The following is a 25,199-nucleotide window of genomic DNA, read 5'->3' as shown; positions in this document are numbered from 1 at the left end:
GGAGTGTTCCTCCCTCTGCTCTATGTTGGAAGAGTTTGAGGATAGGTGTTAGCTCTTCTCTAAATATTTGATAGAATTGGCCTGTAAAGCCATCTGGTCCTGGGCTTTTGTTTGTTGGAAGAGTTTTCATCACAGTTTCAATTTCAGTGCCTGTGGTTTGTCTCTTCATATTATCTATTTCTTCCTGATTCAGTCTCAGAAGGTTGTGCAGTTCTAAGAATTTGTCCATTTCTTCCAGATTGTCCATTTTATTGGCATATAGTTGCTTGTAGTAATCTCTCATGATCCTTTGTATTTCTGCAGTGTCAATTGTTACTTCTCCTTTATCATTTCTAACTCTATTGATTTGAGTGTTCTCCCTTTTTTCTTGATAAGTCCGGCTAATGGTTTATCAATTTTGTTTATCATCTCAAAGAACGAGCTTTTAGTTTTATTGATCTTTGCTATCATTTACTTCATTTCTTTTTCATTTATTTCTGATCTGATCTATTTGATTTCTTTCCTTCTGCTAACTTTGGGGTTTTTTTGTTCTTCTTTCTCTAATTGCTTTAGGTGTAAGTTTAGGTTGTTTATTTGAGATGTTTCTTGTTTCTTAAGGTAAGGTTGTATTGTTATAAACTTCCCTCTTAGAACTGCTTTTGCTGCCTCCCATAGATTTTGGGTCATCATGTTTTCATTGTCATTTGTTTCTAGGTATTTTTTGATTTCCTCTTTGATTTCTTCAGTTATCTCTTGGATTTTAAGTACTGTGTTGTTTAGCCTCCATGTGTTTGTATTTCTTACAAATTTTTCCTGTAACTGATATCTAGCCTCATGGTGTTGTGGTCAGAAAAGATACTTGATAAGATTTCAATTTTCTTAAATTTACCAAGGCTTGATTTGTGACCCAAGATATGATCTATCCTGGAGAATGTTCCATGAGCACTTGAGAAGAATGTGTATTCTGTTATTTTCAGATGGAATGTCCTATAAATATCAATTAAGTCCATCTTGTTTAATGTATCATTTAAAACTTGTTTCCTTATTTATATTCATTGTGGATGATATGCCCATTGGTGAAAGTGGGGTGTTAAAGTCCCCTACTATGATTGTGTTACTGTCGATTTCCCCTTCATGGCTGTTAGTATTTGCCTTATGTATTGAGGTGCTCCTATGTTGGGTGCATAAATGTTTACAATTGTTATATCTTCTTCGTGGATTGATCCCTTGATCATTATGTAGTGTCTGTCTTTGTCTCTTATAATAGTCTTTGTTTTAAAGTCTATTCTGTCTGATATGAGAATTGCTACTCCAGCTTTCTTTTGATTTCCATTTGCATGGAATATCTTTTTCCATCCCCTCACTTTCAGTCTGTATGTGTCCCTAGGTCTGAAGTGGGTCTCTTGTAGACAGCATATATACGGGTTTTGTTTTTGTATCCATTCAGCCAGTCTATGTCTTTTGGTTGGAGCATTTAATCCATTTACATTTAAGGTAATTATCAATATGTATGTACCTATTACCATTTTCTTAGTTGTTTTGGGTTTATTATTGTAGGTATTTTCCTTCTCTTGTGTTCCCTGCCTAGAGAATTTCCTTTAGCATTTGTTGTAAAGCTGGTTCGGTGGTGCTGAATTCTCTTAGCTTTTGCTTGTCTGTAAAGGCTTTAATTTCCCCATCAAATCTGAATGAGATCATTGCTGGGTAGAGTAATCTTGATTGTAGGCTTTTCTCCTTCATAACTTTAAATATGCCTTGTCATCCCCTTCTGGCTTGCAGAGTTTCTGCTGAAAGATCAGCTGTTAACCTTATGGGGATTCCCTTATGTGTTATTTGGTTTTTTTTCCCTTGCTGCTTTTAATATTTTTTCCTTGTATTTAATTTTTGATAGTTTGATTAATATGTGTCTTGACCTGTTTCTCCTTGGATTTATCTTGTATGGGACTCTCTGTGCTTCCTGGACTTGATTAACTATTTCCTTTCCCATATTAGGGAAGTTTTCATCTATAATCTCTTCAAATATTTTCTCAGTCCCTTTCTTTTTCTTCTGGGACCCCTATAATTCAAATGTTGGTGTGTTTAATGTTGTCCCAGAGGTCTCTGAGACTGTCCTCAATTCTTTTCATTCTTTTTTCTTTATTCTGCTCTGCAGTAGTTATTTCCACTATTTTATCTTCCAGGTCACTTACCCGTTCTTCTGCCTCAGTTATTGTGCTATTGAACCCTTCTAGAGAATTTTAAATTTCGTTTATTGTCATGTTCATCACTGTTTGCTTGCTCTTTAGTTCTTCTAAGTCCTTGTTAAACGTTTCTTGTATTTTCTCCATTCTATTTCCAAGATGTTGGATCATCTTTACTATCATTATTCTGAATTCTTTTTCAGGTAGATTGCCTATTTCCTCTTCATTTGTTAGGTCTGGTGGGTTTTTGCCTTGCTTCTTCATCTGCTGTGTGTTTCTCGGTCTTCTCATTTTGCTTAACTTACTGTGTTTGGGGTCTCCTTTTCACAGGCTGCAAGTTCATAGTTCCTGTTGTTTTTGGTGTCTACCTCCAGTGGCTATGGTTGGTTCAGTGACTTGTGTAGGCTTCCTGGTGGAAGGGACTAGTGCCTATGTTCTGGTGGATGAGGATTGATCTTGCCTTTCCGGTGGGAAGGTCCACTTCTGGTCGTGTGTGTTGGGGTGTCTGTGGCCTTATTATTATTTTAGGCAGCCTTTGTGCTAATGGATGCGGTTGTGTTCCTGTCTTGCTAGTTATTTGGCATAGGGTGTCCTACACTGTAGCTTGCTGGTCGTTGAGTGGAGCTGGGTCTTGGTGTTGAGATGGAGATCTCTGGGAGATTTCCACCATTTGATATTATGTGGAGCTGGGAGGTCTCTTGTGGACCAGTGTCCTGAACGTGCCTGTCCCACCTCAGTAGCACAGCCCTGACACCTGGCTGGAGCACCAAAAGCCTGTCCTCCACATGGCTCAAAATAAAAGTGAGGAAAGAAAGAAAGAAAGAAAGAAAGAAAGAAAGAAAGAAAGAAAGAAAGAAAGAAAGAAAGAAAGAAAGAAAGAAAGAAAGAAAGAAAGAAAGAAAGAAAGAAAGAAAGAAAGAAAGAAAGAAAGAAAGAAAGAAAGAAAGAGTTATTAAAATAAAAAATAATTATTAAGAAAAAACATTTTTTAAGTAATAAAAAAAAAAATTACCCGACAGAACCCTAGGACAAATGGTAAAAGCAAAGCTATACAGACAAAATCACACACAGAAGCATACACATACACACTCACAAAAAGAGAAAAAGGGGGAAAATATATATATATTGCTGCTCCCAAATCCACTTCCTCAGTTTGGGATGATTCGTTGTCTATTCAGGTATCCCACAGATGCAGGGTACATCAAGTTGATTGTGGAGATTTAATCTGCTGCTCCTGAGGCTGCTGGGGGAAACTTCCCTTTCTCTTCTTTGTTCTCACAGCTCCGGGGGTTCAGCTTTGGATTTGGACCCGCCTCTGCGTGTAGGTCGCCTGAGGGCGTCTGTTCTTCGCTCAGACAGGACGGGGTTAAAGAAGCAGCTGATTCGGGGGCTCTGGCTCACTCAGGCCGGGAGGAGGGAGGGGTATGGATACGGGGCGAGCCTGCGGCGGCAGAGGCCAGCGTGACGTTGCACCAGCCTGAGGCGTGCCGTGCGTTCTCCCGGGGAAATTGTCCCTGGATCCCGGGACCCTGGCAGTGGCGGGCTGCACAGGCTCCTGAGAGGGGAGGTGTGGAGAGTGACCTGTGCTTGCACACAGGCTTCTTGGTGGCGGCAGCAGCAGCCTTAGCGTCTCATGCCCGTCTCTGGGGTCCGCGCTGATATCCGCGGCTCGTGCCCGTCTCTGGAGCTGCTTTAAGTGGCGTGCTTAATTCCCTCTCCTCACGCACCAGGAAACAAAGAGGAAAGAAAAAGTCTCTTGCCTCTTCGGCACCTCCAGAATTTTTCTCGGACTCCCTCCCGGCCAGCCGTGGCGCACTAACCCCTTCAGGCTGTGTTCATGCAGCCAACCCCAGTCCTCTCCCTGGGATCCAACCGAAACCCGAGCCTCAGCTCCCAGCTCCCTCCTGCCCTGGCGGGTGAGCAGACAAGCCTCTCGGGCTGGTGAGTGCCGGTCGGCACCAATTCTCTGTGCGAGAATCTCTCCGCTTTGCCCTCCGCACCCCTGTTGCTGCGCTCTCCTCCATGGCTCCGAAGCTTCCCGCCTCCGCCACCCACAATCTCCGCCCGCAAAGGGGCTTCTAGTGTGTGGGAACCTTTCCTCCTTCACAGCTCCCTCCACGAGGTGCAGGTCCCGTCCCTATTCTTTTGTCTCTGTTTATTCTTTTCTCTTTTGCCCTACCCAGGTACGTGGGGCGTTTCTTGCCTTTTCGGAGGTCTGGGGTCTCCTGCCAGCGTTCAGCAGGTGTTCTGTAGGAGTTGTTCCACATGTAGATGTATTTTTGATGTATTTGTGGGGAGGAAGGTGATCTCCGCGTCTTACCCTTCCCCGCTATCTTGAAGTTCGTCTGGAGTTAATTTTTAAGGACTTTGGAAAGAGAACTAGCCATAGGACCAAAAAACCTCTGCTTAAATTTTTTCTGTATATTTACTACCTTGATGTCCTTGGTAAGTTATTTTCTCTATCATTTTTTCTCTATATATACATATTTGATAACTTTAGCTAATACATGTTGAAATTTACTATGTGCCATCTTATTTCACCTTCATAGCAATAAGCCAGTGATACAGATAGTAGCAATATTCATATTTTGAAGACTAGGAAACAGATGATTATGGCTGTTATAAATATTCCCTTATGTCATACATTAATAAATGGAAGAGCCAGTATTTGATTAGGTCTGTCTGAGATCAAAACCTGAGACTCCAACCCCTATGTACTAGAATCAGAAGGTCACTATAACAGTAAATGGAATAATATATGGGACAATGACTAACATAACTGAAGCACTCAATCTAAAAGGAGAAGTTAGGAATCTTAGCCTGACTCCTCAATTGTATGGGAAAAAGTAATATTTTTTTCCTTTTAATCTAGATAATCAGAATTTAAACCCTCATCCTGCCTCTCCAGCCAGAAGAAGTTCAGTCTGTTTCATGATTTGGGCTCAGTCTTTCTGGTGTGATACTAAAGTGTCTGGGTCCTACGCTGTGCCAAAGAATTGGAGCAGGCTCTTGTCTTGTTTTAGGACTTGATCCTTACTAGTTACTACTGAGAAGTTCCTAGTTCTTCCCAGCACTGCTGCTTCAGATCCAGTAGTTCTGAGATATATGAGGCATAGAAATCTTTGTTGAGTCTGGGAGGTTTTACTGCCATTGTTCATTCATTTAACATTTATTAAGTAACCTTTAGTATGAAGCATCATCTTAGATACTGAGGAAAAAGCAGTAACAGGACAGATTTTCTGTTCTCTACCTCTCTTGGAATAATCACACAGCATGTGGAATCTTGCCGCCTCTTAACAGGGTGCTGTAGAGTGACACATAGATTCCAGCCAAGGGAAAATTTACCATGAAGGTAAAGAAGCTTGGGCTTCAGGGACCCTCACTTTCACAGTCCCTTCTAATACTTTAAGATGGGTCTTAAGAATGTGTATACAAGGTATTTTCTAGTTTCTTTGTTTTGTTTTTTCAAAGGTAAGATATTTTAACTGAAATCAGTTAGATGGTTGTCTAACCTCCCTGTATTTTTATGATCAGGCCAAAGGGAAATTGAGTTTACTATTAACATTGCTAGATATGACAATATTATGGTGGTTATATAAAAAAAAATCTGTTCTTATTTATTGAAGGTGTGTATTGAATATTTATAGACAAAAAGTATGGAATATTTCCCCCAAAAGGAAAAGGGGATACAATTAAAGAAAAACTAAAATAATGTTTATAATTGCTGAAGCTGGGTAATGGATACATGAAGTTTCCTTATATTGTTCACTTTATTTTTGTGTATGTTTGTACATTTCCAAAATATGTAGTTAAAATTCCAAGACCCAGGATAAATCTGGGTGTGATTTATTTGATGTGTTTTTCACATAACCTGGTAAGTCATTTAATGTGTAATTTCCAGTTTTTAATTCATTTTTCTCCCAGAAGTATTTAAATTATATCTTTGTCTTAATTTTCAAGAGTAGCAGATTTGAGTCATAGGTTAAATCTTGGCTCTGCTCAAAATGTTTATCATAATGTTTATCTCATCATATTTATCTATCTTTTTAGCTTGCATTCTTGTTTATCCAGTTTATTTTCCATATTACTGATTTTTTTTCTGTAAGTCAACTCTATTACTTATTAATTAATTTAATGAGTTCACTTTGCTTCTTAACCTATACGTCTCACTACTGACCCTCACTTTTAGCTCCCAGTTCTTCTTTCATAAGGCAATATCTTCTTGCAGCTTTTAAAATGAACCAATCAAACATCTTTTTATGTTAGAAACTGAAAGAGGTGTGTATGAAATAGTCCCCTTTTTTTATGCCACAGTATCCCTTCAGAGGCTTCATAGGTACATGGGTGCATAATACATCTCCTAAAGTAAGCAATGTTTCCCAAATACTTAATTTTCTTTTTGCTGAACATGTGGAGACCTACAAAAATCTCCTGTAACACTACTCCATGGAATCTCAATTTGGAAAATGTTGGCTAAACATTTTAAAAATTGTTTTTATCTGCCCTCAGAAGATTATGGAAGGCAGAAGGTAAGTTCATACCTTGGATCTTGTATGTGTTTTTACCATTACCCAGTTCAATAAAACATTACTTAGTATCTGTAATGGACCAAGTCCTGTGCTGGCTCTAGGAATATAAAATCCAACACTTCTTCCCAATCCAAGATCAGTTCATGGGATCATAAACACATAAACACAGGTATTCTGGCAGCAGAGAAAGGAAGGTGAATAAAACTCTCGCTAATAGCACTGAACTAAGGGCTACAAAAAAATCCATTAACAGAAAGAAGACTTTTCAGGAGAGAAACCCAATTACTAAGTGGTTTATTTTAAAAAATAAAAGCCAAGTGTTCTTTTTATAAGTTAATGGTTTTTTTGTTTTGCTTTGGGTTTTTTTGTTTTGGGGTTTCTGGGCCGGGGGTAACCCCGAGGAAAAAGAAAACTAATCCTATTTTGCCAAAATGTTTCAAAATCTTTTAATATGCATTAAAATAAATGGTTGAATTTAGAAAAAAAGGTTATTCTGGTTCAGTACTAAAGCTCTAAGATTTACTGAGAGAATGTTTAATATTAGAACAACTGTTTTGGTTAATTAAATTTTTTAAGAGGTTCTTAACTTTAATCAGTGAGAACTCACTCAAGCTTCTAACTGCAAAAGCAGGCTATTTTAAGGTAATGTGACAACTTTAAAATTTGACAATTTTAAAGCTCTTTTTCACACAATTTTTCATGGGTGCCCCAGAAATTTTGCATTTTCCTAATGAGATAATGTTTATAAATAGAAAGCCATAAACTCTCCGGGATATAAGGACTAATAGAAATGAGTTTTAGAAGTCTAAATTTGGTTTGTACTTAGGGCTTTGAGATTATTTTTTAAAAGCTAATGTTTGTCAAGAGCTTTATGGTTTAGTGTTTTCTTCTGTTCTATTTTGTAAACATTTTTACGTCAGTATCTTGAAAGAAATGATTAGAAAATATAACACCGTGTTAACATTCTTAATATGTCATGAGATATTACACATTGACAAGGAAGTGTTGAATGGTTCTATAGAAAAATAGACAAAAGATATAAAGAGAAAGTGCACAAACAAGTCAAAAATACAAATTGTCAATACATCTGTAAAAACCTGAAAAGCTGAACCTCAACAGTAACAACAGCAACAAAAAAGCATCTATTAAAATGGCAAGAACCAAAGAAAACATCACACTGGTCAAATCATTTAAAAAATAACAGTCCTCTTTTTGGTGAGAGTAAAATATGAATTCTGTTACAATGCTACTGAGCTTGCTAATTGGCATAGCCCTTCTGGAAAGGAGAGAGGTAAAATGTACCCCCCCAACCAAATTCAAAAGCATTTATAGTCTCTGATTCATTAGTATCACTTCTGAGAATTCATTCTCAGGAAAATCTATTCGTGGTGTTCAAGCATAATGCTTTTATAAAACACTTGTTATAGTTTGATTTTTTTAAATGCTCATTATTCCCATGTTACAGATGAGAAAGACAAAAACCCAGAGATACTGACTTGTACAAAATCCCATAACTAGTCAGTGACAGGCCTGGATCAGACCTTTTAGATGTCAACTTCATAATTATTGCTCACGCTGGAAATATTTGTTTCAACAATTTTTTGGAACTTTCTCCATGCTATGCTCAATGTCAGGTTCTGGATCTACAACGTTATGTTTACTGAACATTTACTATGGACTAACTTCTTCATATAAGATTATCTCATCTTATTCTTGAAACAAGCCTTTGGAGTTTCCAACGAGGAAGCTGAGTAACTCTCCAAGTGTCAAATAGCTGAGTTAACAAACCAGCCCAAGCAATCTTACTCCAGAATTCTCTCTCTTAAATATTACACTGGATTATCTCCCCAAGATAAACCACCCATCAATTCTGTCCTCAAAGAGCTCACAGTGTAGTTTCAGAGAGACAGATTTGTTACTGTTAGGAATACATGACAAAAATATTGTGAGGACACAGAAGAGGAAACGAACATAACTATGTTTTGGTCCTCATAGCGCTGATGGTGGTGGGTAGGACGGTCCTCAGTACTATCGTCATTTGTAAGAACAATTTATATTTGAATTTGCAACTTCAGATAATCACATCCACTGTCTGAGAAGACTGTAACAAGATATGTATATTTTTACTTATTGATTGATTGAAAATTCTCTATGTGTTTTAATCCCCCTGTTTAAAAGAAAGCAAACCCACAAATATTCATGTAAAGATAGTAAAATGAAATGCATTAAAATGTTAACAGGATCTATCTACTCTCACCAACAAAAGGATTGTTTTCTTTTCTATATGTCTCTATAGTTGCTTTGCTTTTGTAATCAGACAAATGCTATAATATTAGTTTATTTTTAACTTACACAATGAATATTAGTGTCAAACACTTAATCTGCAACCTCTTGGAGGTTATCTCATAGCCCAGCAAGTATATAGCAAATATATGGGTGTTTAGAGGCAAAAGTCAGGGAGGTGCCATGTGTACTTTTGGTGATTTTCCAAATTCCAGCCTAGGATCCAACTTCATGTACTGGTTAAACATGGACTTAATCAAAGTTTCAGAGTGCAGTGGCAGGACTGGCCACAGAAACAGCACAGTAGCCATGGAGCTGAAGTGTTGGTTGTCAAACCAAATAAGAAAATGTATACAATTGTATTTGAAAACATGTAATTGTTATACAAATACAAGATATATTATCAAGGTTTGAAAGCATGAAAAGGTGTCTCATCAGCAGAAAATCCACCAAAGAAATACTTCTATCCAGAGTGTTCCTGGCTTTGATCCCAGCCATGGTATAACCACTGTTAGCCAGTGGTTAGTAGATGCTCTCTTGAAGGTAAATTTTGGGTGAAGTAATTGTCAAGCTCAAATACAAAGAGCAAACATCAGTCGAAACTTCCTTATACTAAAGTGCTTAAGGGCGTTGCTCATTTATCTGAGCCTCCTCACAATAAATTTTTGTTGTTATCACTACAAATGTGGGATAAGAGGCTTAGATAGGATAAATAACTTGCTCAAGGTCACAGTCTTGTGAGTTGTAAAGCCAGGAACGAAACCCAAGCAGAATTTGACTCTTAAGCATTACTGGGTGATCTGTTGCACTGAAGAAATAAATTATTAAACATTTGGAAATTTGATAATAACTTCTCCCATGTCTTTTACTTTTACTACCATCCACCTAGCCCATAACAACTCCTTCAATAAACTGCATAACATATTTTTAAAATGCTAATTAATATATAGTTATCATTTAAAGTTTATGAGTTAATTTGGCAGACTTAATCACACCCAGAGGTCCTAGAAAATGAGAATTAAGATTCTCTGGTTTGGATAAAAGAGACAAACGAGCAGATAATACGTTCCTTTATCCCCTCTTTATTATATAGTGTTTTGAATAGCTATACGTGATTTTGTAGTTTTTTTCAAGTATGCCCCCAAACTCAGTAATTCACAAGGTTCTTCACTTCTCTATTATTCCACTTTGAACTTAGAAAATTTGATAACTCCCACTGTTTACTGAATCCAAATGTGTCTACTATAATTTTAAAGGGAATAATTCTGCACCATTATCTCCATAGAGTGTTCCCTACTCTAGGAGTTGAGGGGGGGGGAGTGTTAAAGAGAACAAAGTGTACTTTCTAATTCTGATTATCACACTAATTATTAACATGTGTGTAATTAATGCATAAGGTCAAGAGGAGAGTCTCTACCTCATCTTTGGCAGGTATGAGATACATAGAAGAGTATAAAGGTAGGAGAATCTCCTAGAGGTCATAGGTGTCCCTACTGGAGGTGTGCAAGTCCAACTTTAAGAAATACTGGTAGAAAATTAAAAGGGGAATTCAGAAAGAATATGATGAAACAACATGGAATAGCGGAAATATGGGAGAATTTGTAGTTCAAAGATCAGGTTAAAGTTACATCTCTGCAATGTATAAACTACGTTACCTTGGGAAGTTTAATAAAAATTGCTATTCTTAGCTAATCCCTTAGGGATATTTTAAGAATTAAATGAATTTATGCAGAATTCTTACACATGCTATAACACAGTAGGCACCAAATATGTGAAAGCTTTCATATCCACTCTTAGATTACTAATTTGGGGACAATTATATTTACTGTTAAGGGTTATCATGAGAATTACATGAGTTTCTATGAAAATGAAGTTCGCCACTCTGTACCAAACTCTGGATGAATCTCTTTGTTCTTGGTTAAGCCTTTGTTGAAACATTAATTCATTTTTAAAACTCGGTTGCAGAATTTACACATTTTCACATGGTATTCTACCTATCCACTCCAGTGAATTTTCTATTCTCTTTGCAATAAACAAGTTTCATTTTTATAATGTGACCTAAATACTAATAAATGTTATTTTGAGGGGAAAAAAAAATTTTTTAAAATCCTAATTCTAGGAAAATTTGGCCACAAGGGGGAGGTAGAAGAACTTGCTCAGGAGATCCAGCAGTGTTTTTCTTTGTTTAATTTCTCATTTTCCCCCTCACTTCCTCAGCTCTGATTGGCATCTTGTACCTGTCTTGCAAGCTTCCTGATTCTAAAAATACCCCTATAGGCTCTATATTTGGAAAGTTTATCAAAGTCAACCACCTTTTGATGTCAGAGTGATATCTGCAGGATGAGGTAAGTGGTGCCTTGCTGACAATGCTGCCTTCAATTCCAAATCTGTCCTTATGGATTGTAAAGCAATAACTGCTCACTGCAGCACTGTCCTAGTGTAGTTAATCACTGAGAAAGAATTATCTGTGGACATGGTAAGATGGCTGTATAAGGGCTGGAACAACACCTATATGGGAAGAGGTCCTTTTCAGGTCCCACTCTCTCAGGGAAGTACTCATTTAGATTGCCTGCTTTTAGTTTATAGGATTTCTCTGGAATCTACCTGTTTTTTGTTACTAGGGGCTCTTTAAGAAAACGCTTTGTCTGCACTTGATTATAATTCAAGCTTTAGGCTACACAGATTTGATCCATTGTTTTTGAGGTTACATATTTAACAAGTATGTATTGTAGGCCATGTATATCATACATTCTTACAGGCACTGGTTATGGACTCAAATAAGGCAAAGGCTCTGTTCCTGAGGAACCTGTAGTGTAATAGGTTATTTTCTTCTGCTAATATTCGAACTGTATGGATATCTTTATATTCTAAAAGCTTTTGGTTCTCACTTCCTGCAGAGTTAAGTCCAAATCTCACAAAATATAAGACTCTATGGATTAGGGTCCCTGTAAGAAGATGGTACACTGAAAAGAAACTGTTTACAAAGGTGTGTGTGGGGAAGGGGGAAGGAGGAATTCACACTTGATGGTTAAGCCTTAGCCTCTGTCCCTGAATTGGGAGAGACATGAACCTGTAGGAGATGGTCACTTTGGTGGTTAAATGGCTGGGATTCAGCCTGGAGAGTGGGGAGCCAAGAAGACAAATGTCTCAATTTATTAATCACTCCTGCTGCCTCATAATCTCCTTCTGCTGCATCCACTGGCAGAACCTAATAGGAAGTCAGATGGTAAGAGAACATGGTATATATGGTCCCCAAAATTTGGCCTCCTGGAACCCAGAGCAGGTTTGATTAAGGTGGAGTGTGCATCGGGAAGGGGTCAAACAGAATATCCAGCACAAAGGCCACTTCAAATCTACTCTATATTAACTTGCTATTTATTCTAGTTCTACCCTTCCATTTCCATTCCTATTTGCTACTATTCCAATTTTTATAAATGTAGATAACTCTGGAGCTAAAATTCTCTTTAACAGTAAGAATTCAACCTTAAATCAATAAATATTTTTAGAATGCATACTACATGCCAGACATATTTCTAGCAGCTGAAAATGATCTCTGTTCTTCTGGAGCTTTCCTTTGAGTGAGTGATGTCATTACAAAGAGGGTACAGTACAGTGTATGATAAGAGAAAGACACATCAGGGTAACTAATGTGTTATTAGGGGAACTCAGAAGGGTTTTCCAAACATAATAATGACTAAGCGTATTTGGGAAAGATGACACAAGAAGAAAGAGAATAGAAAAGAATGTTCCACACAGAAATGAAAGTTTGAGCAAGGACCTGGAAATAAGAGAGAACACAAGCCTTTTGTGGAACTGCAGGCAGTTCATACTGCAGTGTGGAGCTGGAGGTGAAAGAGGAGGTAGAGAAGTGAGCAGAGACAGAGCACAAAGGCCTTGGAAGCCATGGTTGGGAACTGGGCTCTTGGGTAATTGGGAGGCACTGAATATGCTCTGTTTTCTGCAAAAATCCTTGTCACAAAATGTTTGAGTTTTTCCTAAGAAAGGAGGCTGTTGGAGGGAAAACCAGAATTTCTCCAATATGTCCTGGTTCTGAAGCCCTTTGATCTGTGGTTGCTCCCTGTGTGGTTCCACTAACAGTCCACCAAGACTAAAACAACCAGGATTAAAAACTGTCCAAATGTTGTCTTGGTGCTTTTTGCCATTACCAGTGGGTCACCTCTAATTCAGCATTACTGAACTTTAATCCCTATGACAATAAAGACCTCCTCAGTGTTTGTCACTGCCTAGGCCAGCGAGTATCAGAGCATCAGCTTGTGGAGGTAAAGCCTCTATTCTCTGTAACCCCTGGCCCCCCTACTCCCCTTCCCTTGCCCCAGAACTAGAAATCAGACTGTCTACATTTAAGTTCAGGCTCTGATTTTAAACAGGTTTGTGACATTCTTTCCAATTTTTCTGAAGCTCACTTTCTCATCTGTGAAATCTTGAGAACTCTAGCTTTTGTATTGAAAATTCACTACAGCTTCTTTAAGGATGAAGTGAGACAAATTTTTTTCAAAGGAGGGTTATAATATGTAAGCCCACTGCTGCCTGAGGTTCCCATGGTCTGGCTGTAGGGGCAGGTGCTTCTGGTCCTTAGTACAAGGTACCATAGAAAGAAGCCTTCTGGGCTGAGGTCCATGGTGTTGGAAGGAGGTGGTAGGGAGGCAAGTAGGACAAGTTAAGGCACTGATTAAGTGGTGGGGCAAAGCCCTGGGGATGGGCATCAGAGCAAATCTAGTTGTTATGGTTCACGGTGATTCTACCTCCTTGGCAAACATTGTGACTCTGTTTTTAAACATTTTAGTAGGCAAGACTATCTTTGGGGAGGTAGGAAGCTAGCGTAGTCTCTGTGGCTTCCAGGTTATAGGAGGATAGCACCTACATGGCTTGTGACCCTGATGAATATTGGATGGATGTCTTGAAGTCCACGCTTCTGTTTCTGCAGAAGGAAGCTGAGTAGCATCATGCCCTTTCCTGAGACACTCAGAAATGAGCACAGATGTGCCAGTGGAATGCTTGCTTCCCTCTTTGGTGCCTAAACTCAGAGGGCAGACAGCTAGGTTCAGTGCCAGGATTCCACCCTGGAACAGCAAACAACTTAGCCTCCGGACTGATCTTGAATATGCTACACCTGATCCCAATGACAGACCAGGATGCCAGCATCTTAGGAGAATATCTGATTACTTTTCCCAGTTGGAAGCAAAAGGATTATTAGTATAATTAATTCAGGGCTGCAGTTGAGGCTGGGGGAGGGTATGACCAAAGCAGATAAATGGGTATGCAAAGAGTGAGAGAACTGCTGCCCTCAGTGGATCAGAAGCCATGGAGACATAGGCAAGTCAAGCAAGCACACAGGAAAGAGGTCTGGGTGAAAGTCAGACCTAAATGCTGTTTCCCTCCCACATACCTTTTATAAGCTCTCTGGAAATTGATGGTCAGGTAAGCTGCTTCTTCTCACACGAGTAGACACACAGGATCAATGCTTGAATCTTGGTCCTGCATAGGTGAGCAAGGAATTTAACTTAACACTCATTTTCCTAACCTGTAAATATAATAATATTTCTGAGTCAGCTATCTCAAAAGGTTTTATGAACTTCAAATGATATTTATCTGATATTCATTTTATCATATATATAATAAAATCTCTCTATATAGCACTATATGTGGAATCTCTCTATGCATCAAATATATGCTTGCTAATTTTAATTTTTAAAAGATGATTTACTAATTGAAAAGTGCTGGAAAATTATAATATAAAGCTTGTGTGGGTCATTTTTTCCCATTTGAAAAAAGCATTGCTATTTAATCAAAATGTTTACTTATAATAATTTCAGATAAGGTATTCTAAATTTATATTCTTCATTTTGTGGTTATATTGCACATATTTGGTCTCCTAGTAATTTTTCCTGTAAGTGTTCAATTTTCCTTCACCATGTTGAAATCCCAATAGCAGGGGAAATGAGACAGTAAAGCTCAGGTCCACATGAATCACAGCAAATGTCTTGAATTCTGGTGGTATAGTAGAATATAGTTTTCATTTCTGATTAATTCCAGTAGTCTTGCTTCATCTGCCAGTGCATAAACTTGAAACTGAATTCTACAGATATTACAGAGGCATGTTTTGCCCATTCATTCTTTCATTTATTCATTCCATAGATATCTACTGACTTAACCCCTTATGAGCTAGGCATTAGCTGGTTGCTGGTGATACAAATTAAAATCAGGCATAGTTTCCACTAGAGTCTATGTTCTAGTGGAGGAGATACCCACAGGGAAGAAGAAAGTTGTGATGTAGAATGATATCAGAAATGGAAGCTCAGGGAAATTTGGGAGCATGTTTTCTCACTCTCATAAATATATTTTTTTGACAGCAGAACCCTAACAATTTGATTGCATTTGAAAATTCTTTAAGGACTCCATAATCTGCTTGCAAGAAATGCCTTGTATGTACAGATTACCATGTATACTGAAATATAGATTCCTTAGCATCAGAAGTCAAGACAAAGTTGATAATTTGTTTCAGACATTCTACTACCACCATAATTTTCTTGAATCATAATTTTGAGCTTTGTTTGTTTATTCTTATTTCTGTGAAACTTCCTTCATCCACCCCCCTGCCCCCCAGTAATGTCTGTGGGGTTCCCATTTTTTGAGTCATTTAGAAATAATAATAAGAAATCACAATTTATTTTTTCAGGATGATTTCATAGAAGACAAAATTGTATCAACCACTGGAACAAAATAGCGTCCTAGGTATTCTTTGTAATGTGCCTTATAATCCCTACTTTGCATATCAAATAACTTTTTCATATGTATCATTAACTCAGCAATACTTTAGACATTTATTAATTTTTCCTGTTTCATTTATTCATTCATCAAAATTTATTGGCACAGCCATTCTGTGTGAGACCTCTGCTGGGAGATTTTATAAATATATTTTATACATATATTTTATATATATATATACATATAAAACTGTATATACATGTATACATGGTAGACCCTTGAACAATGCAGGGATTAGGGGCACTGCACAGTTGAAAATCCAAGTATAACTTTACAGTTGGCCCTCGGTATATGCCGTTCTGTGTCTGTGCATTTAACCAACTGTGGATCCTGTAGTACTGTAGTACATATTCTTTGAAAAAAATCTGTGTATAAATGGACCCATGCATTTCAAACTCTTGTTGTTCAAGAGTCAACTGTATACACATGCCTTCAAGTACCTGCCTTCAAATAATAGTCTAGTGGCATAAACAGACAAGATCACAAGAGAGGAAATTTTACCTTTGCTAAGTGCTAAATGAATTAGATGGTTCATTAAAAAAAAAAAAATAAGGTAGTGGGGGAAGATTCAGAATTCCAGAGATATACATTAATCAAATGAATTTGTCAAAAGCTACGCCTAATATAGCATAATCAGATATTACATATGAGAAGTAAAGACTTCCTTTTGCTTTAAGAAAGGAAGGGTTAAAAAAAAGATTTGTCTACAGGCAAGCTAATTTACAAATTTCTTAGTTGAGGCACTGAGAGTCAGGCTCTCGCTAGTCTCTAATAGAAATACTATGAAGTAAAAGGCATTCAAAAACTTTTTTGGATACAGAACGGTACAATATCTCACATTTTTTGTTTTTTTTCCTTATTGTTAATTACATAATTTTTTTTTTTTTTTTTAGTGGTACGCGGGCCTCTCACTGTTGTGGCCTCTCCCGTTGCAGAGCACAGGCTCCCGACGCACAGGCCCAGCGGCCATGGCCCACGGGCCCAGCCGCTCCACAGCATGTGGGATCTTCCCGGACCGGGGCACGAACCCGTGTCCCCTGCATCGGCAGGCGGACTCTCAACCACTGCGCCACCAGGGAAGCCCCATAAATTATTTCCTGAAATGGAATTGCCCAAACCCGGGGGTACCATGTTCTTCTAGTTACAATTTTGTGGTGTAGCTTTGTAGTTGAAAAAGGAGTTATGTGGCAAATGGCCAAAAGTTCACCAGGGCCTGTGCATTCAATTGCTCAAGGGTCCCTTGGCACACTGGCTTAAAGAGGAAAATAGGATTATACTGAAAAATTTTTTAAAACTGATAGAAATACCATGTCCCTAGTGTTCCAAAACAGGTGCCTTTTTAACTCTACAATATGTGGAAGTCCTCAGAGCCATGTCAATGCTGAGCGCCTTCATTTTCTTTTCTTAAGACTACTATATACATCTAGACGTTATACAAGTAAAACACGACCAAAAAAACAAAAAAAACCAAAACAAGCAAAAAAACAAAACTAAACAAAACCTCTATGAATTTGTGATATTGTGGTTTATAAGAAACATATATTGGTCATTCAGATGACCAAAATGTATTTCTCACTTTTTCTAAATTCCTTGAAATTTGCTGTGATAAGAGCAATAAAGATGTCTTTTGTTATGTTAATAAGGTGACTTCTGGAAAGCCCTTAGGTACCCTAAGGAAAGGGGAATCTGACTGCCAGAAGAACCAACCAGTGATTAGAGGGTTGGAACTTTTGGTCATCTCTGGGGAGGGAAGAGAGACTGGAGATTGAGTTCAATTGCCAATGGCCAGTGGTTTAATGGATAATACCTATGTAATGAGCCCTCCATAGAACCTCCAAAGGACAGGGTTTGGAGAGCTTCTGGGTTGGTGAACACTTGTATATTTGGAGATAGTTGCATGCTCAGAGAGAACTTGGAAGCTCCATGCCCTTTCCCCATCCCTTGCTTGATGCATCTCTTTCATCTCACTGTGTCTGAGTTATATCCTTTTATAATAAACAAGCAATCTAGTGAGTAAATGGGTTTCCTGAGCTCTGTGAGCCACTCCAGCAAATTAACTGAACCCAAGGAGGGAGTTTTGGGACCCTCTGATTTATAGCCAGTTGGTCAGAAGTATAGGTAACATCCTGGATTTATAACTGACATTGGAAGCAGGGGAAGGAAAGCAGTCATGTAGGACTGAACATTTAACCTGTGGAATCTGACACTATCTTTGGGTAGATAGCATCAGAATTGAGTTGAATTGTAGGACACTCAGTTGATGTCAGAGAATTTGCTTGACTGGGTGGGAGTGGGGTGGAAGAGGAGTGGTTAACCTCATCCTCATGAATTAAAATTTGGATCTGGACACTTTTAGAGTCCAAATCACTTATAAACTTTTAAAACATATACATAAGTTATTCTGTCACTTTTGTGTGCCTTCTCTCATTAGCCCTCTTCAGAGTTAAGTCTTCCTGTAATAACGTTGTCCCTGCCCTGGTATAGCTTACCTCTAGTGTAATACCCATGCCCTGTGTTGATTGCTGCTATCATAGCACTAACTGTTGGAGTAGTTCTGCAGAAGCATGAGAAAGAAACATAATTATTTAGGTTTATGTTAGAAACTGTTTAATTGTTTATATCTGTAGGGTTTATGTATTTTACTTATTTAATGTCTAGAGGTCTTTAAGATGCTTAAGATAAGAAGAGAAGGAACAAGAGGAATAGTTTCAGACTGTGTTGATGTCCTGAGTATTCTGGGACAACTCCTGGCTCACAGAAAAATCAGAAATCATAAATAATCTTATATTCACCCAGGAAATTTCTACATATAATTTAAAACTCATTTTTACTAGAAAACTCATCAAATTATGGAAAATGTCTTTACGATAATAATTACTTCACTAACAAGTACTTTTCAATTACTTAGTTTTCTAACCAGTAAAACAGCCACATCATTATGGTATATTCTTTCAAGCAGTAGCAAAAGTAAATAGGTTTACCTCAGTCTCTCAACAAATTGTTCTTATGTTTAGAATATATTGAAAAATGTTGGTTGGTGAGATCTCTAAGGGAACTATTTGGTTTCCCCTTTTTGACTCAAATAGATTTGGCCATATCTGCAGCACAGCACTTTTCTAAATGTACTTCTAAATATGAGAGTTTTTTTCCAAAAAGGTTTTGAAACTGATCTTGAAGGTAGTATCAGACAATTTTTCATTTGTCTGTTTGATCGGGCTTTTTTGTTTGTTTGTTTTGCTCCTAGTCAAGACATTTCTTTTTAGCTCCAAAATTTCTGATGATTTTTCCTTCAAAATTTGCATGCTTGGCTTTCACATGTTGCTGAGAAAGTATTTCATGCGGTAATTGTTCAGTTTCTTTTTTTCACACAACAGATCCTGGAATTTAGTCTAATTTGCATCTCCCCAATAATAAAGCCTATACTTTAAATAAATATCTCAGTACATCCTGTGGTTTTTTTATGTTGATGACTGTTGCTTAGTACTGAGTCACTAATCCTGGCTGAGAAGTAATATCATCTTTGCTTTCAAGTTTTTGTTTTGTTTTTGGATTTTTTGTTTTTTGTTTTTTTGTGGGAAGCCTCAGAGACTAGACAAAAATGGCAAGTTTTCTAATCTGTTGCTACAAATAAAATGTCCTACTTTCCAAACTTTCATGATGAAGATGTAAGCTTGGCTGTCTGAGAAGAGCAAGGTTCTGCTGACTTGTATGCACAGGTGTGTGGTGAAACTTCTTAGGAATACAGAACACTAAACTTATTTTATCCCAAATTCTAAATAAAATGTTTACTTCTTGAAAATGTACCATGCTACACAGATGTAGAAAACAAATTTATGGTTACCGGGGAATAAGTGGGGGAGGGATAAAATTGGGAGATTGGGATTGACAATATACACTACAATATATATAATAGATAACTAATAAGAACCTACTGTATAGCACAGGGAACTCTACTCAATACTCTGTACTGGCCTATACGGGAAAAGACTCTATAAAAAGAGTAGATATATGTATATGTATAACTGATTCACTTTGCTGTACACCTGAAACTAACACAACATTGTAAATCAACTATACTACAGCAAAAATTTTAAAAAGAATGCACCGTGCTTATCTGGTGCCTTCACTCATACCCCAGCACACCATCTGCTAGGTGGTGAGTATATCCTGCTGAGAAGCCTGGTTTACCTTCCTGCCCCAATCTGGCCCTAACCACAGTGAACTTCTCAAACTGCAATTAAAGTGATTTTTTTCTCTTAATTATAACTCTTATAATATCACTCTGCTGCTCAAAATACTTAAGAGGGGTTCTGCTGTCTCTGTTTACCTCCAGAATGTAAGTCAAAACTCTGAGACCAAGTTTACAAAGCTTTTGATGGTCCATCACAAACAGGTTCATGCCTGCCTCTGCAGCCTCCAAAGTTACCATCTATCTCCCCACATACATTCTAAACTTTTCTCACTTCCCTGAATTTGTCACATTCTTTTCCTTTGGATCCTTGCCTGTGCTCTTCCCTCTGGCCAAATCACTGTCCCAGAACTTCATACTCCCCTCCTTTCTTGGTTAATTCCACTTTAGCCTTCAGATAAAGACTTCCCCACCTTACCAAGTTTAGGTCAGTTTCTCTCAGAAACGAACATGCAATCTTTACTTCCCTATCATAGCACTTGCCACATTATTTTGATTTCCTGGTTGTCTGTTCTTCCTGTGATCTTCCAAAGGCAGAGACGAACTGTCTTTTTTCTGCTTTATTTTTAGTCTTTAACATAGTACCTTGCAAATGATTGGAATTCAGTAAAAATTAATTGAAGTAGTGAATGGCCAATGTAATAGGCAACCGCCAGTCGAAAGTCAATCGAGAGACAACATTACAAGAGGAACAGCATATCCTTCCCAAGGCTTTAAATTTTACAATGTGCTTTCCATTCTACAATTTGTCCCTCTTCCTCTCCTGCCACCCAGATGAGGCCAAAGAGTACATATCTCTTTATAGGTGCACAACAGGACTCTGATGTGAGGTGGGTTGGACAGGAGATAATAATCTTTCCTGATGACATGCACACTCCCAAGGGGGCTTTTGTAATACTTCTTACTCTATATTGTAATAATTCTTTCCTCTAATAGTCTGTAAGGATTTTAAGAGCAGCAAGCTTGTCTGATCTCCAGTGTTGAACCTTGAGTCTAGCATATAGTACTAGAGTTTAGTATATAGTACATTCAATGAATGAAAATCAATTTCATCCTATGGAAACCTTGGCCTCAGAAACAGAATAACATATTTGAAGTTCACAACTACTAAATTGTTGTGGAGGCATGAAAGGCATAAAAACCAGAATTTTTGACTCAGAATTTGATCATATTCAGAATTTTTGATTCAGTTAAATAATTATTTAATAGTAATCTGACTCTATGTTAAAAGACACACCAGACTGGCAAAAACTATGTAATAAATTCCATGCCTCTAATCAGTAAAAGAGGCAACTAGTAGGTAGAGAAACAGACCCCAACTTCTCTAAAGGTGATGTCAGGCAAAGTGTAATACAGAAGAGAGACAAGTAACCAGGCAGCCTCCTTTCTGAGTCTGAACCATAGGTTCATCTTCATTATGGTGGACAATTTTATTCCATCTCCCTTTCTCTCTTTTAAATTTCTCACTGAGGTAAAACATATATAAACAAATGAACACAAATCAAAAGAATAGTACCAGCACCCCAAATGCACCCCACTGCACCCCCTCTCAATGACTGCCCCCTTCCTTCCATTCTATTTTCCATTCCTTTCCAGATATGTTGCTAGTATACAAGGCATATAATGAAGAAATGTCACCATCTCTGGAAAGAGGGCTCTCATAATCTATTAGAAGAGGCAATTTTATTCTAATAGATATGAGACCATGCACTAAGAGGCTGGCAATGTGAGCAAATTAAGAAAACTCAGAAGAGGGAATCTTTTGTGGACTGAGATGGGGGAAACAAAAGTCTTCAAAGAGGAGGTGAAAATTTAAAGAGAGTTTTGAAAATTAGTTTCCCAGGTTGGAAAAAGGAGAAAAGTAGAGTATCCCAGCCAGAAGAAAATATCATCATGATGAAATGAAAGGGACTAGCTATTTAAGTGAAGTCTGGTAGTCTAATGTGGTGTGGTTAGAGCAGCAGGTTTCAATCTTGGTTGTGATCAAAATCACCTGTTAGGTGGTTTGTGGGCTACACACTAGATCTACAGAATCATGTACTCCAGGGATACAGGGATAAGACCTACATGTGTGGGTTATTTACAAAGCCTCACAGTTATTTTGGTTTGCAGAAAAGATTGTGAATGACTAGACTGGAAGACAAAGAACCTTAAAGAATGTGAAGTACTATGTAGATGGTGGGTCAGGGTAGATTGGAAATTTTGAATGCCAAGGTATATATTTTGGCTATATTCTTTATTGTTTCCTAAACATGCCTAATCATAAGAATTCCAAGGATACTGGTAAAAAATCAGCTTTCTTGACCCCACTCCAAACCTACCAAATAAGAATTGACAGGGAGGGGCCTGGAGATTTATCTTCCTTCTCTCCTCCCTTCCCTCCCTCTCTCCCTCTTTCTTTCCTTCTTTCCTTCCTTCCTTCTTTTCTTTTTTCTGTTATAAACTGCATGTTTGTGTTCCTCCCCCCACCATATTTATATGTTGAAACTCTAATTCCCAATGTAATGTTATTTGGAGATGGGGGTCTTTGAGAGATAGTGTTCATGATGGGATTAGTGCCCTTGTAAGAAGAGAGAGCTTGCTTCTCTCACTCTCTGCCATGTAAGGACACAATGAGAAGATGGCCACGTGCAAACCAGGAATAGGTCTGTCACTAGGAACCAAATCTGCTAGCACCTTGATCTTGGACATCCCAGCCTCCAGAACTGTGTGAACAAATCATTGTTGTTTAAGCCAACCAGTCTATGGTAATTTGTTATAGCAGCCTGAGTAAAACTCTCCCTTCCTTCCTTCCTTCCTTCCTTCCTTTTTCTCTATTTTTCCCTGTCTTTCAACAGAACTCGGGCAATTTTCATGATTACTCACATGGGAAACTTTGTTTTTCAGCCAGTTGGGAGTCATTTAGACTTTATAAGAGTCAGATCTTTCATAAAGATCATCCTGGTAGAAATTCATTTCTTGAGGAAAAGAAAGATTTAAATGAGGGAGAGTAAATAAAGGCTTATTATATAATTTGGGGGCTAGCTGATTAGGGGGGATCTTAGTCTTTAGTGTGAGACTATGTCCAACACATACTTGGTGCTCAGAAATGTGTTAATGTACTGTTTTAAAGGGCATTTTAATAGGTGAAATAATGAGGATGTGGTGAGCATTTGAATATGGGGTGGGGAAGAAGAAGCACTGAGCACGATTTGGAGATTTCTAGCATGAAATGTTTGATGAATGGTAATGCCAGGCAATGGGACCGAACTGAGTGTTACCTCTTAAATTCAAACTTAAGAAAAAACTGTTCCTTAAAAAAAAATTATCAGCTAATGACTTTGAACACCACAGAACCTCATATAATTCCTCTCCCCTCTTTATACTTCTGTCAAGCCATAGCCATACTTCCAACACAAATCTCATACTCACACAAGTGATGTGTACTTGCATGGAATAACGGGTTGTGCATTTAAGGTCCATACCTTAGACTGGCAAAGCCAATTTTCACACCCGTCAGACCCTCTCCCTTTTGCTCCACTCTCCTTCCTTACTCAGAGCAACTATTTTTTCCTATAGAATAGCTTTTGTGCATAAAAAAGAGAGAGAGCATGGCTGACTGAAATGACGGCTGTCTGATTTTGTTACAGTATCTGCCGCAAAATTCCGAGTGAGCATTGTAACTTGGTGCTAGAATTTGAAACAGAAGGGCAAAACTCTAATTGAATCTAATCTTCAAATAACCAGAGTAATAAAAGAGAAATAAGGGTGGAATTTCATAGAAGTTCAATTTGAGACCTCTTGTAGCTGCTCAATTTGAGAACTCCATATAACAATTACCTGTATATTAGCTGATCATAGGTGTCTTGATTTTTCACCTCAGTGAACACTTTTCTGGCAATAAAACAAGCAGTACTTTCTTCCTTATTACGGTAAAACTGCCACTGGGCTTCATTTAATAAGAATTAACTGTGAATAAATTACAGCATCAAATTATGTACTATGACATAACTTGGTGTGAAAAATCTAGGCAGCCGCAAGACCCCATGAAGTTAATTCAAGCTGAGCTCAGTAGAAAAACCCTTAATTACTTCCTGGAACCTGTGGATCTATTTTCAGTTCCTGGTGTCATTGGGATCGCAGTTTAGATGAATTACCAGCAAATGCTCATGAAAGGCATCAGTGGGAATGCACTACAGAAATATGGGTCAACTTTTTTTTATTCTTAGATTTGCCTCTGGCTTTTATTCCTAAGTGTGTATCTACAAATTGTTTGAGAAATCACAGCTGGATTTAGAAGAATCTAGATTTTATATTTGGAAGGAAACATATACTCATTAAGTTCTACCTCCCACAAATAATAAGCTTCCCTCCTTTGTCATTTCTGATAGATGGTCAGCCTCTGCTTATAATAGCTCTATGAGCAGGGCTTATTACCTCCCAAAGCAACTTATTCTTATGATAGGACAAAGTATCAGAAATTGTAGTCAAAATCTATCTGATTTTGGTAGTCTTTCTACGTCTAGTTCTGTGAATGGGAATAGGGTTTCCCAAATTTGTGTGATTAATATCACCCTTTGTACTTGCTAAACCTATAAATTACCTGGCCTTTTCCCTTGGGAAATTCTGAACCAGAAAATCTGAGTTTGGTTCTGGGAATCTGTATTTTATCACATACATCAGGTGATAATTCCTCTCAGATAAGTTTGAGAAACACTTCTCTAATCACTTCTCAGACAAAGGATCACCTGGGGATCTTGTTAAAATGCAGATTCTGGTTTAATGAGTCTGGGATGAGACCTGAGATTCTGCATTTCTAAGGAGCTCCCAGGTGATGCCAATTCTTCTGGTAGGTGGGCCACACATTGAGTCTCAAGACTCGAATAATGTCCAACATTTCTTTGAAGATGATGGTTCTTAATATATTATTGAAGACAACAATTTCTCCTAACTTCTATTTCTCTAATCACCAAGCTAAAAGTCTTTGATTACTTTCGTAATTTCTCATACAGTTTGGATATGCTATGGTCTCCACACCCTTCATCACATCCTTCATCATCTTGGTTATTTTCTCCAGGCTTCACCTTGTTTTGCTAATATCTCTCTTAAAATATAATGTACACAATTCAATACAATCTCCTAATATGCTTTGAAATTTGTGCTCAGATCATATTGATTTTGTAATCTGCCAAAATCTTTAAATATTCCTTGCTTAAACTGCTTCTAAGCATGGTCTTTAGAAGCTGACTTAATTTCATTTTGGTGGGTATATAC

General features: G+C 37.8%; 1 protein-coding gene across 2 annotated transcripts in view; it reads right to left on the bottom strand.

The window, feature by feature from the left end:
* The window catches only part of SMC2 (structural maintenance of chromosomes 2), a 624,541-nt gene that overhangs the window by 141,086 nt on the left and 458,256 nt on the right, over positions 1-25,199 (bottom strand). For both annotated transcript variants that reach the window (XM_067041100.1, XM_067041102.1), the window contains exon 5: positions 14,379-14,467. The gene's annotated coding sequence lies outside the window, so the exon portion shown is untranslated. The remainder of the gene's footprint in view (positions 1-14,378; positions 14,468-25,199) is intronic.

Source organism: Kogia breviceps, chromosome 8 (assembly GCF_026419965.1).
Source record: "Kogia breviceps isolate mKogBre1 chromosome 8, mKogBre1 haplotype 1, whole genome shotgun sequence".
NCBI lineage: Eukaryota > Metazoa > Chordata > Mammalia > Artiodactyla > Physeteridae > Kogia > Kogia breviceps.
The sequence above is the reverse complement of the archived record's forward strand: the minus strand, read 5'-3'. Positions and strand labels throughout refer to the sequence as shown.